At 39.4% G+C, this 15102-nt stretch overlaps 1 long non-coding RNA gene across 1 annotated transcript; it reads left to right on the plus strand.

Annotated features, from left to right (window-relative positions):
• The first annotated feature begins 456 nt into the window (after positions 1-456).
• On the plus strand, positions 457-13992 carry LOC307148259. The gene is made up of 4 exons (XR_013819427.1): positions 457-523; positions 11808-11929; positions 12936-13113; positions 13552-13992. It is a non-coding gene; the product is annotated as an uncharacterized lncRNA (long non-coding RNA).
• The last annotated feature ends 1110 nt before the right edge of the window (positions 13993-15102 follow it).

Raw genomic sequence — 15102 nt, forward strand, 5'->3', positions numbered from 1 at the left:
TTTTTTTTTACTTTCAAAATTACAGAATTCAATAGCAAGTTCTTGACACATTTCTTTTACACATTTTCACATTGTAGGTATAAATTGAAACACAACAATAATTTAAAAACTTAAAAATAAAGGGCATCCTGTTAAATTAATTTAGCATAGTTCTTTCTATTAGGCCACGGTTCGTCTGTATGGTATGGCCAGGAAAATATTTATACAAACATAAGACCTCTATATGCACTGATTTTCTAGACAATTTTAAGTCGTAAAGTGAGCAGGATATAGCCTATTAAAATGTAGCGCATGGATTCGGCAGGCATGTATTCATGATACTGATAAAATATACCGCAAGGACATTAGAATTCTGCCAAAAGTGTGTCTGATATGTTCAGCGATTAAAATAGAAGCTCCAGCGAGGAGGAGCGAATGTAATTTGGGCCTAATGGGTGGAGCTATAATATCCAACCACATCCTAACCCTACCCACAATTCTATCCCTCCACCCCAGGAGGAGCTGGTCGTCATTTGACTCTGCCGTGAGTACCACTTGCCAGAATCTGCCCTACCTAAATTTATGGCCAGGAGCTGCTACACGTGATAACGTTCTGCTTGTCTACAATATGAGTTTCCTAGTTAAAAATTGGACATTAATGCCCTCTCAAGTCGTAACAACCACTGGGAAACTCTGAGATAATTTTGATATCCAAGTTCCCGAGATGAGCCACAAACTTAAACATGGCGGAAGGGAAAAACGATTGCTTCTGTGACTGCTATCCTTTATTAGTTTACAAGCTCGTAACGTGGAAGACCCCTTTTCATTTGGTAAACATGGTGACGTTTTTTTTTGTGGGGGGAGCTTAAGTGGAGGCAAAAAGATTCCCCTGGGCCCTGGCCGTTTCACTAACGTTAAGTTTTGTTAGCTTGTTTTTTTAACAATGACTGGAGGAAATCGAATTTTATCTTAATGTGTAAGCTCACTCACTGTCCAGGACCGCGATTGTTATTTAAAAAGTAGCCTACATTTTAACGGACGAAACCAGATTGGCCGACCCGTAGCCTACACGCTCATGGATGGACGATCTGACAGGATGAACAAGATCTCGCCATCTTAAGTGAGATCAGAGAATGTCTGGTGAGATTCCAATTACGAAGGGAGCGAGCATGTTCAGTTCGAAGGACACTGCGAACGGCAAAGTGAATAAGGGAACATCTATAGATCACTTAACAGGAAGTGGAGAGGAATAAAAATCACCCAACCAGAGAATGTCTAATAGGAAGAGAATTGGCACTCTCTGGTTAGTTCCGGTTTCTGGACTGGCTGCAGTAACGTCTCTGTCCATGCGGGGGCGCTCGCAGGCGAGTGCAGAATGAATGGAGGTCTATGGCGCTATACCCATCAAAATCCACTTTTCTCAGGATATAATTTTTTGTCTAGTAATTTGAATGTTGTATTCGAAAGGAGATGCAAAGAAATTACACATTGATGGGTGTTAGATTTTTTAGAGTCACTTATTTGCTTTAAAAAGTCTTTTAAAGTGTCAATGACGTCATACACATCGTACGACCAGAGTCACTTCAGTCACTTTGGTGCTTTCGCACAACACAGCTGACACAGGTAAATACACGTGCTAGAAGAGTTTTTGTTTTGTTTGTTTCTGGTCCCGCTTCGGATGCCACGACGCCATCAAGCGGTATCTCTGGTCGTAATCAGTCCTTCACTGACCAATCAGCGAATGCTAGCGTGTTATGGGCAACAACAACTCAACCTGTAAGAAATCGAAAGGACATAAGTAGCCTACTCGTTCATTCAACTTTCGACCTATAACCCATGTTGAACTTGCAAAACCTACAATCAAATCTGAGATTTCTCAACGGCAATCAGGTGAAAGAGACAAATTTAGCCGTCTAGCCCCATAGACTCCCGTTCATTTTGCACTCATGGGCAATCGCCCCCAGTGGAACTCTGGTGGAACTACAACCAAAATTCGGTACAATAGGACTTAATAGGGAGTGCGCAAGCTCTCCGTAGACGGGCTCTGACCCAACTCAACTGTCATTGCGCACCGCGTCACTCAGAACTAACGATGGAGCAGAGCCGTTAAAGGGTTAGTTTACCCAAAAATGAATTTTTTTTTAGTAGTAATTACTCACCCTCATGTTGTTCCAACCCCGTAAGGCTTTCGTTCATCTTCATCGTTCATCATCGAACACAAATTAAGATATTTTGATGAAATCTGAGAGCTGGATCACTCCTCCATAGGCTTCAATGGGATCGAAACTTGCAAACCTTAAAAGTTTGTAAAGACATCGTGAAACTAGTCCAAGTGACTACAGTGGTTCAACGACAAGTTTATCAAGCGACGAGAATACTTTTTGCGTGCAAAAAAACAACAAATATAACGACTATTCAATTATTCATTTTCGTCTGTGTGGGACTGAATGAATTCACGTAGTGTAACAGCGCAGCGCTTCTGTGATACGTCACACGCATCACACACATGACCAGCGTCGGCCAATGGTGAGCATGATAGTGAGCCTACGTGGTGACGTACAACCCAGACGCGCTGCGCTGATACACTACGTGAATTCATTCAGACCCTACAATTTAATTATTAAGACCATGGATTAAGAACTCATATGCACATAGTAACAAAATCAGAATTTATTTTCATATGGCGTGATAGTTACAGTACAGCTTCAAATCTGTTAATAGTCAGTTAATAGCAGCAATAGTCATAGGCTACAAGTATAGGCTATAATAAACATATAACATAAGTTTTAATTATATTTATAGATATGCATACATAATGTGTGTTTTATATATGCATTTCATATACTGTATATTTTAAATCTGAAAGTAAAGTGAATTGCAAATATTTATTAATGCTAAATCATAATCTGCGTGACCCTTTCTTTGATGACGTTGCAAGGCGTTCCAAATGAGCCACTTAAACGGATATCTCGCGCTCAGGGAGCAATGAACACTGCGTAGGGACCCTGTAATTCTCAGACTTTTCTATTTACAACGAAGTAAGCTAACTGCCTGCACAAAATATGATAGCATTGTATTATGATAATATGATATGTAATAAAGGTTTAAATAAAGTTGATCAAGTTTACAGTGGCTTCATAAATTAATTAAAAGCATAAAAATGCAAAACACACCTGATGTACATTCTTTGTTCATCATTATCTAGAAGTGGAATTAAAAAGCTTGCTGTTTTTTGTGTAGTTAATTAAGAGAAAGTACACCGACATCTTAAACGCACCATTAGTGCCAACTATGCTTTTCACCGTGTAACCTCCCACAATATCTAAATATGGTTTCATAATTAGAAACCATTGTGTACAGAAATAAATATTGCATTTTAAAAGCTAGATATTACACGTTAGAACATAACGAATTTTTTTTTTCAACCACCATCTTATTCAACAGCCAAACACTTTGAAACCAAAAGCAAGCTAAGCCTCAGACATTGGTATAAATGCATAGTTTGCCTTTACGCCTGCACCCTTTTCACAAGTGCTTTCTGAATGAACTCCTGTGTCTGATTCCAGCTATGACTTCCTCGTCAAGCGTCTGCTTCAGCACACACATCAGCACCCTGCTGTACCATTGTGGCCTGTATTCTCATTTCCACACTGGGCATTCCATCTACATTTGGGCCATTACAATGGTGGCCCAGCATGTTTTCTCCCCAATTCAGCTTAGCCTCTTTAGAATCTTCCATTACTGTTCTTACATATTTGCTTTGAAATGACACATGTCTAGTTATTTATAAGTATTTTAAGGAATCAACAAATAGCGATATGATGTAGCAATCTGATGTAGGTCTATGAAAAATACTTTCTCAAGATGTTTTAGATCATTCAACCAACACACACGTAATTGTAAGAATGACCTAAAGCATTTAGGAAATGTATTGCGTGTTGTTTAGCACACATCTAAGGTTCTTAAAGTCACCTGGAACCAACAGACATCTTGCTTTTTTTCATTTTAAAAAAGCGGCAAAGAGATGTAAATATCATAGCTTGTCATCAGAATGTAGTTCTGGAGATGGGTTTGAATAGGGCTTCAGGTATTCATGGTCTAAGACAGAGTTGCTGCCATGCATGCAGTTCAATGGCAGCCATGGAGTGGGACACTGTGGGACTTAGCAGCAGGAACAACACACCAGGTCCTCAGATAATGGACTCGCTGAATGTCTACCATCTGGTGTTTGTTTAATACACAGAGAAGGTCAAACGGCCAGCGATCCTTTTCTACTCTCCTGCATTCACTTCTTAGATTGGGGAAATCATTGATTTTACCCCTCTACCGGATGATCTTTGTGTGTTGGAGCTCAGTATGACAATGACAACAACCTTATTGCTTAAAACAGCACTCCGTAGGACTGAAACAACCTGAATTCAGCTTGGGAAGTGAATGCTCAGTGGTGTGGCTTTGCTTTGATTGAGGCCCCCGGACACAAATTCACCTCATGTCTTCATACATTCGGCAAGTCTTGAATTATTGGACTTTCATTTGCTTTGATCTCCCTTGCTTATCCGGGGTGGTTGGGTGCTTCACGGCTTGGCGGTTGCACTCACGTCGAAATTCATTCGTTATATTACCCTTACCAGGCATTCCTTATATTGTTTTATTGCGAATCAGTAGGTAAATCTACACAGCCGTTGCCTTTCCATGACATCTTATAGGGCCTTGTGGTTTTGAAAGAGTGAATGGAGGCTCATTGCCTCTTTCAGTTTTATTCATGAGGCGCTCGGTTGCATCATGTACCCAGGCGCGTTTGTCGGTGTCCTCATCGGTGGAAGTTACACATGCTAATGATCTCTTAAGTGCTAGACTGGAGAGTAAACCATGACTAACTGCAGAGCAGAGAGAGAACGGGACACGTGTGCAGCCTCATTTGGCAACAAGGCAGGCTTTCCTCTCAAATGTGAGGCAACTAAATACACTTAATTGAGAGTGAGTGGACATAGAGGACAAGGGTGAGGAACACAAGCTGTAACTTGGATTTACTTGATTACGAAAACAAATTTAAGGACCGTACTCTTTACAGTTGTTAATGAGAGATTTAATTTCATGCTAATGAGCTGGAAATATATTGTTCCAACAGGAACTAAACCGAAATATAACTTCTTTCACTATGGATTAAATTAATCCTCCTACTACACTGAGCATCATTATGTGGCGGCTGCATCAAATCTGAGAGGGTGGGAAAATTACATGTATTTTTACTTCATGCAACTTTAGAAGAAACACGCTTAATAGAAAAATGATATAAAGATGATTAACATGTTGGCAGCTCACATGAGGAACCAGTCTGTAATGCCCTAAGCCGCCAGCACAGGCCTCCTCAGGAGGGAAACAATGCAGCTCATTAGGATGGGCAGGGCTTCTTAGAGGCATACAATGCTTACAACCTCCACAAGCAGGAAACAACTTTGAGCCCAGTCCCAGGAGGTCAGTAGCAAAAGTGGCAAAGTCATTGAAATCTCCTTAATGATCTGTTAATAGGTCAGCTGTCTATTCGTGCCTAGTCTGAGCCCGCCTCCCTCTTGAGTTCCTGTGTCAGTCTGCTGGATCTTCAGCCAGTCATGAAGTGGGGGGAACAGGTCAGGAGGTTGCACTTAAACCTATCACCATTGAAATAAATGCCTGTACAGTCACACTAAGTGTTTTTTTAAATGTGCAGCTGAGAAAATTACAATGTTATGCATGTTTTATCTCTTATGCAACACATCTGAATTGATAGATGATAATGAAATGAAATGCAGTGCATGATTTGCATCCATATGTTTAGCACTATTGTGGCGCACATTGTCACATATGTCATGGCTGTTTAGTAATTTGCTTGTTTTGGTCATGCATACTGTTGTTACAAATTAGTAAGTCAAACTGACTATCATCAATATCATAGTGAAATAGCTCTTTGAATTGGTTAGTGTTGTGTGCTAGGCACACAGTTGTGTGCTAGGATCTTTTAGCCGCTGCGATACTGATTTTTTTTGCAAGAAAAGTTCCAAGTCTGTAGCCAGCATTAACTTATATTGGTTTTAATTATAGTATTGAGTGAAATTCAAATGAAGCCTTCGGGGGATTTCATTATTTAATCAAGCAAGTTCTGTCTAGAATATTTGGACTGTTTTCCTCAAAGCCTTTTCACATTCACATTGAGCTAATGAAACTCATACTGCTGTATTTTGTGTCCTGGGATCTAGCACGTTTCCCAAAACGCACTGATTTCATAAATATTGTTTACTACTTGTGCAGAAGGTTGATTCACATGCATGTTTTATCAGTTCCACCTCTTTTTTCTAAATAAATGTAAAGCATTGTAAATGCACATACTACACAATAGAGGAAGTGTATTTTTTTGTGTGTGTGGATCAAAACGCATTGATTGAGATTTATCAAAGTTATTTTTTAACAACTAATGCTCAAAATTCCAATGGGCCAACAAATATTAAGATCTCAACTGAAGAGGATTTCAAGCTCTGGTTCAATTAATTATTCAAAGATTTTAACATTTTTACAATATGCTAGAAGAAACCATTAGCCCTTTTTAAGTATTTTTTAATTTCAATTTGCACTGCGGAAACATTTTGATGAATTTGATGAGGGCTGGGGATTTAATGTTGTCCCACTGGGAGGAATTATTTGATTCTGAAAAGACACATCATAATGGAAAATGTGGAATGAAGGAGATTGCAATAGATTGCTGTAATTCAGACTCTTTGGCAACATCTTAAATCGTTGCTAGCTCCAATCCCAACCTTCAAAGAAACGCTTGACTACAGTGAGAACCACTGTACCACTTTTCACCACAGGTAGCGATATAATGCAGCCAATGATTAATTTTAATTAAACACATTTTGGAAAATGATATTGAATGTTTGAACCCCTGGTGCTTTAATTACTTTATTGCCTCTCAGCTCTAACTCTGAAATGCTTTGGCTGGATGACATACTGGAATATATCCTAAAAAAAAAAAACTCACAGCTGGCATGCAGAGAGCTTCTTCTGATTTCTATAGTGCATTTGCTATAAGGGTGATACAATCTAAGTATGTTGAAAATTAATACCACTATGAATGCTAATTTGCTCGCACCCTAAGAGCTGTTTTAAATTAGCTGTGAAATTAAAGAGAACATCTAACTCATACTGTTGACATACAGTTGATGTTATTCATTTTATTGTCAAATAATTGCAATCGGTGACGTAAGCAGGCTTCTTGACCTCAGAAGATCCCTAAAATTGTCATACATCTGCTCCCATTACACTCCGCAGACAGCTGGAGAAAGTGAAACATCCTCAAGACACTTGGGTTAAGGCGCACCTTAAGTGTGGTTAAGGAGGGACAGAGAGGCCATAGCTTGAGTTTGGTCCTCATGAGCTCTAATGACCTGACAAAAGTCAGGATTATTGGACGTGCAGAGAGACAAATGGCATCTACAAGCATTTGACCTTAAGCCTCTTGAAGATCCTCTACCCAAACAAGACAATCCCAACAAGCCCTTTACCCATCTTTTGTCTAAGGGCAGAGAAGTTGAAACAGTTCAATGGGAGGATTACCCCCACTTGAGCTGTTCTGAGAGAGATGAATTGATAAGTTCCGGTTGGGGTTAAACCAGGTGGGACCAGCTATGCAGATGCTTTTTGTGAGCAGTTCTTGGATGGTCAAAGAGGAAGTAGTTTCACCACAGGGGAGCTGTTTGTAGTCTTTAACTCAGACGTATGACATCTAACGACAGATGCCTTCATATATGAGAATCAATAGGTAAAACTGAATGATGCGTATTTGTTCAATTTATTAAAAGTCACAAAGATAAGTAGCTAGTAGAATGCATTATCTGGAAGGTTGTAGTCAGAACAACATTTTCCCTTTTGCACACAGATACACTGGTTTGTATCAAAAGAGATTTCCGTAAACTAAGCTGTGCTGGTCTGAAAGGGCCAGGGGCAATGGAACCAGCAGCAGATAAGATCTTCATACTTGGCTAGAGCTGGAGAGGCAGTGAAGAGTTAGACAGGGAAGGCAATGCATCAAACCTGTTCCATGGCTACAGTTAAGAACGGAGTATAAATAGACAGGTTCTCATGGTGCCTCTTGAAGTTTTGAAGCCCAATTAGACCTACTTGCTCTGAGATGCCATTTACTGCTGGGGGACTTTTTTAACTAATTAATGTTTTCTCTATAGCAACCTTTGAGCACAGTTCAGAATTTTTCCATATTTTAAAGCTTTGAGCTCCTATGACATTCTGTTTTCTGTTTATTATATCATTATTATATTTTGGTCCAACAGTATTCTCCTAAAGACATTAGCTAGTATGCTAAAAATGTAAATACTCAGGATTCACACAACAATATGAAATTTATTATTTTTAAAAATACATTTAGTAATGAATCATTTAAATAGCACATTTAAAAAATGTTCATTTTATTAACATTGTATCTGTATAAATGCTGACACTGATATTTCCTGCTGTCAGATATTTTATTTAACCTAAGTCTGTTTTTAATCAGTATTTTGCTATTTGTTTGATTTGTATTATGCATGCAGATTTTTTGCTCATATTTCCCCCATCCTCTTATTTGAATTGAATACTTTTACAATAATTAAAAAAAACTTTTAGAAATTGGTCATATCAGATTTAAATTGCATTAAATCTAAGTCAAAAGTAAGTGTAAATGTCGATCAGTTAAAGAACCTAATATATAATCAAATAAAAACACTTTCAGCTATGCATATATAAACCCATTTTAAAAGCTCTGTTAAAATTGTTTAAGCTTGAGCTAATCTATAATATCTTTTGTGAAAGCCTTTCTACTTTGACAGGAAAAGGCAGAGACAGAAATTAAATGTATTGATCGGCATAAATAGCCCTGTCTTTAATAAATACTACATTGTGACGGTGAGGTTTCTGTCGGCGTGTTGGCTGATGAAGGCATGCCTCTCAAAGTCGGCAATCAGAGGAAGTTTGGGGGAAAGATAATCTTTCGCTCCTAGCATCCTCAGAGACGCAGGCCAAGCAATCAGGGGATAGCGGTGATTGCTTGGGTTGCACTTGTGAAATCACAGCCTGCATTGGTCCCAGACCTGAAGGAGATGCTAAAATCGACCTCTTCTAAGTTTCTCTTTTCAAGTAAATACTGATTGGGGCCTCCATAAGCCAGCTAGCACCTTTCTCCCTTCAGACATCAGGGGGATTCTCACATACAATCTGTCATAAACAACAATGGGAGTAATTTATTGTACTTGAAATACAAATGTATGGTGACTGATGATGCGGCTTTCCATAGTTCAGGAAAATACAAATACATGAAGCTTTTTTTTTCCCCGGTAGAAAATGTATTGGAGCAGAAATTAAATATAAATTCCTCATATTTTACACCATTGCTTAAATGTGAAAAAAGGGGAAAAACATGTAAATCATGTTCTGTGTGTAGGTGGAAAGTTGGCAAGTAGACAAGAAGAAGCAAGGACCTGCTCCAAGATGGGTTGTGTTAAGATTTCACACATGCAGAAAAAGCCAATAAACAAATAGCCATCCCTTGATGGCCTGAAATCAGATGCTAAATGAAGTCACTTGGGATGGAGCCGACAAATGTAGCCAAGGCTCAGAGAGCATCTCAGACTCTGTTGTTTTCTTCTGACCCGACCCCCTAAAAAGCCTTTCCCTGTTTCATACTTCTATGATTGAATTCAGTAGGATCATGTATCCCAAAGAAAAGGCAATTAGTAGATGACACTGAAATGGCAAAGGAAACAAGCTTTAAACACGGCAGAAGACAGCTGTCCAGATATTACCAGTCACCAGAGCAAACTGCACCCGATTAAAGTTTAATGTGGCTTTTAAGTGAGGATTTTGCTTATCAGTGCGATGGGGTCCGAGGGAAAATATTGTTATTGATTCCATCATTTTAGACGTAACCGATCCTTTAAGTAATTTCTCCGGGTTCCTGTGTGTCAGTTTTTAAGTGTCTGCTTGGGTTGGATCACTGAGGCCCAAGTTCATTTAGAATTCAGAGCTTAATGCACAAAGTGTTCCCAATACGATTTCAGTCACATCTGTTGGAGGATGAGACATTTATTCCAACGGAGACCCGACCGACGACAACATTGTCTACGGTTCAAGTCGGGGCAGCTGAATTATGAAAATGAAGTGCTGTTCAGAGGCATCTTAATTGATGGGAGATTCCAAGGGAGAACATTTTAAAATATTGATCCACCATATCTTAAGAGTAGAGAGCTATTTACATCAATTCATTGAGGTATTGTTTATTAGATATTCTTTTTGATTGAAATTGTGCCTGCAATATATTTATTAGGAAATGCAATTTACATAAATGCGGTTAATATTTGGATCAGACTAAGAATAATGATACTGTCATCTTTGACTATTTTGTTTTATTCTGTAAATTGCTTTTGGTAAAGACACTACTATTCAAATGTTTGGGGTTGGTAAGAATTGCTTTAAAGAATGTAATACTTTTATTCAACAAGGCATTCAATTAATCAAAGTGACAGTAAAGACATTTATAATGTTACAAAAGCAGCACAATATTTTTATTTTTTTTTAACATTGATAATAATAAAAAATGTTTCTTGAACATAATTTTCAGCATATTAGAATGATTTCTGAAGGGTCACGTGACACTGAAGACTGGCATAATGGCTGCTGCAAATTCAGCTTGGCCATCACAGGAATAAATGACATTTTGAAATATATTAAGAAAACTGTTATTTTAAATTGTAATCATTTTTCACAATATTAATGTGTGCACTGTAATTTTGATCAAATAAATATAGCTTTGGTGAGCATTAGCAACATCTTTCCAACCCCAAACCAAAAACAATGATGCTTGTGAACAGTGGAAAAAAACATCCAAGTATATTATAATATTTGACCTGTATTAAAGGTCGACAGATCCAAATATCTACTTTAGGTGAACTAAGAATGTTTAATTAAAGAAAATGAAAGCTGGTATAAACCCGCAGATTGAAATTCAGCTTTAAAAATGGAGTGTGCGAGACAATGCAACAAAGTTTGACTCGTTGTGCAGGTCCCTCCACTCCATGAACAGACTGCAGCGATATACAATAGCCCCGCTCAGGAATGGAGGTGTGGGCTAATTTGTCCATCTCCTGCAGTAACCCTCCACTGCTGTAAGAAAAGAAAGACCACATTCAGACCTCAACTGGATTAGACAGGCCAAAAAGAGCAGGATGTTGAAAGAATGGGAAGCTTTTGTTACATTCCCTTTCAGATCATATAAGATTTTGATTAAAGAACAGTGGTTTTAATGCATATTGGTCGATTCAAATCCAATCTGAACTTTTTAGACATTAACGTACAAACCGACAACAGTAACCCGAGCTTAAGTAGTACATCTTTGGCACATTAAGGGTTCTTCAAGAAAGGAAACCAAAGACAGAAAATATAGGTTCAGGTTTCAGGCTTTAGCCAGTGTGAAAATATCGTCAATTCGATCAAAAATTTATAATGCAACTTTCCAGGTCTTAAATTTCCTTCGGCTGCACTTGAAATGGGCACTTGTTTCCCCATTATGGCTTTTTTAATCTACTTATGTCCGAGTTGTCTTGCTTAAAGATCACTCCACCGTATTGGATGTTCAGTATCTAAGGTATGTGTTCCTCTGCCGGGCCTGATGAAATAACACAACAGTTTACATATTTCTAAACCCGATCTGCAGAACGATTGAAAAATCCATACCGACAATCAAATTTCCCTGAAAATATATACATACAAGTCTGCTTTGAGGTGACTGAAATGAGCAAATTTGGTTTCAGGAGACAGGAAGAGAGACGGGCCTAAGGAGCACGGATCAGGCGGTAAATGGCTACTCATCGCGACCAGGAACGAAACTCATCCATCCCAAGAGACCCTTAGAGAAGGGTGAGAGAGGCAAGCGGTGAGGAAGGAAGAATATGCGCTGCTCTCTCTTCCTTGCAGCTGGTATGAATTATTTAGCTAGGGGGAAGGATCGCCTTACATTAGCCATCTTGTTTCTTGTGCCTTTAATGACAGTTGTTGTAAACATACATAGACAAACACCGTTCCCGCTCCTACACAACTCTCTCTCGTCTGACTGGGAAAAATGTCTCAATTCCTTCAATGCACATTTTTCTTCCTGATCTCGAGAGATCAATGAAGAATATCAGTCTTTTTTTCGGTGTTGCCCTTTAATGTTGCCTATGTGTGTTTTTGAAAGTCGGATGGGAGGGAGGCTGTTCGTAACGAACTGTCATCACCACCATTTTCCATCAGGCATAAAATCAGGGTGCCGAATGACATGTAAGTGTTTGTGTGTCCCACTGCTTGAATTTGCAAGGTCAAGGGGAGACATTTGGCCCCTGCTAAGAACTAAAGCCCCCGGTATTCAAAACATTTACCCATTCATGTTTAAGAGATGGCCTGCCTAAATAAATGATGACTGTTTACATTAAAGCTTAAGTGTCTACCTTTTTACATGGAGGGACAACATTCGGTCTCACGTGAGTTCCTGTGGCCATACGGGTTTCACGGGTTTGGCATAGGGAGAAATTGCTTTGAGAGTTAAAGTAGGCTGCAGTAACACCGTATTGCTGGCCTCGAGGCCTTTTAGACAGATATTGTAGAGGGGGGATGTATGTTTTCCTTCCTATTTACACCTTTGGTTTCCCCTGTGCTTAAATTGTTAATGCTTATTTCAAGATCAAGAGGTGATACAGGATATTTGAGAATCCCGAGATATTCATCTTGTCCAGTACACATTTCAACTGTGCTGACTGCTGGCCTGAATACTCATCATAAATAAGGTCTGGATCCCCTCAAGAGCTTCTATCCTGCTAGTAATATTAAATGATATTATTTATCACACTGAGCCTAAGAGGATGCGTTCCTATGTATTTGCTAACTCTTCCAATATGTCTTCCTAGTGTCACAGCCTTGCATTCAGAAGAAACGTCCAAGCATTTGGGCTGCGGGCACTTGAGGTGGACCGTCTGTCAACAGCCAGACTTCAGCCATCGCCGCCTGAATAAACGGACTGAGAGCTGCTTTGTCCCAATCTGCCCTTCGCACTCAAGCAGACCAAAGGAATGTCAGGTCTCTGAGGTGAGATTGCATGGATAGCTTCGGCTGATCACTTGAGGAAGTCCCATGTGTTAAAGTGAGTCTTGGAGGCAGCTCCAAGCAGCTTAGGGCAATCGCCATATTGATATACGATGAAAACCAGGGGCCCGGCAATCCCTCCTTAATCCTATAATGCAACGCCGTGGATTTGGTTATCGGCCGGTTCTCCAGTGTCGCTTGGGAGGCGTATCTGTATGACCTGACATGGTGACCACGATCGCTGACTCGCCTATTCAACTTGACTCAAGTTGATTTGCTCGCTTGGATCTAGAGTTTCCCTTTCTCCTTCTCGCTCTCCCTTTTCCCTCTCCCTCTCCCCCCCCCCTCTCTCTCTCTCCCTCTCTCCCTCCTGTTTCAATCTGAGATCAGACAGCAATGTTACTACACCACATCTTGATTTGTTTGTGTTGTGCTTTTCAGGAACCGCTGAGGAAATGGAAACAGAGAGCCTGAAATTATCTTGCATTATTCAAATGCTTTGCCAACTAGCACAAGCTATTTTATCTCTATTTACTCCATGACCCGAGATCAGAAGCTAAGTGGCATATGTATGTCCATTAGCTGCAGGATTGAAGCTGCCTCTCACCCACCGCCCTGTTTTCATAATTAGCCCTTCCCTGCTAAATGTCAGAATCTGCTGCCGCACATCCATCCGATGGGCCCTTGGCAGCATACGCTAACTCCTAAACAACACTGATATGGCTAAGTGTTTCAGGAAGCGAGGCCTCGGTTCCAAGGGGTTACGTAATGGAGCCGGCTCCTTCATTAAAGGCTTCCTGCTTGCCGTTGAGTGTGCCTCGGGTCCCTTGGCTCCTTGCATTGCCATTCATGCTGCCCACATGCAAACAAATATTAATTTTACCCCAGCACAAACAATAACAAAAGCAGATGTCAGTCAAACACTCTTGAGTGTGGTGGTGACCTGTCGTCTTAGGGAGGATTGGCTGGGCGGGACTTCGGCCGGCTCTACAGAGGCTTGGTTATGTTTAAGAGGGCGGTAGGCGGACTCTGGGCCTCGTTGTGCTGTGTCCCGTCTCCACCATTAGATGGAGTGCTTGCTGTCAGTGGAAATGAGTCTGTTTTGTGCTCACATCTCACATCAACTGGATGCAGGCAGAGAAACTGATTAGATAATTAGCATCACCATTGATTATGATCTTATTATTCAAATGATAATGCACAGATACAATCATTGGTTGATATGTGTGCTGCAAATGCTTATTTATAAACAACTTGATTCTGCAGTTTTCTATATTCATTAGCACTTAAATATTCTATTAAGCGCTTCAGTGTACTGTGCGTAATGTTAATTTAGGATAAATATGTTATAGACATTCCCTTCAATCACATACGACTGAGTAAAATGATGCAAGAGATGTTACTTACATCTCATACTTTTTATTAGTGTTTGTAAGATTGAATGGTGTATATTGATATCTTGTCAAGGTACTATTTTACAAAGTAGCTAAATACATCAAAGCTACAAAATTGTTCAAAAGTTTGGGGTCAGTAAGATTTCTTTAATGTTTTTGAAAGACGTCTCTCATGCTCACCAAGGCTGCATTTATTTGATCAAACATACAGTAAAAAAAATATTTTGTGAAACAGCATTGTGATTTAAAATAACTGTTTTCTATGTTAATATATTTTAAAAGTATTTTATTCCTGTCATGGCAAAGCTGAATTTTCAGCAGTCATTGCTCAAATCTTCAGTGTGACATGATCCTTAAAAAATAAAATCATTCTAATATGCTGATTTTGGCTCTCGAGAAATAGGAAAATCAAATGCGAAACAAGAAAGTCAATGCATGCTGAATAAAAGTAATAATAATAATAAAAACTTCTAGTAATCACAAACTTTTGAACAGTAGTACAGGAGCAATATGTAGACGCATGCTGTGTGACTGTGTGACGCATTGATTCAGTTAAAAAGAGAAGTAATTTAAAAATATGCAGTAGTATGTATTTTTT

Source organism: Squalius cephalus, assembly GCF_949319135.1.
Source record: "Squalius cephalus genome assembly, chromosome: 20".
Taxonomy (NCBI): domain Eukaryota; kingdom Metazoa; phylum Chordata; class Actinopteri; order Cypriniformes; family Leuciscidae; genus Squalius; species Squalius cephalus.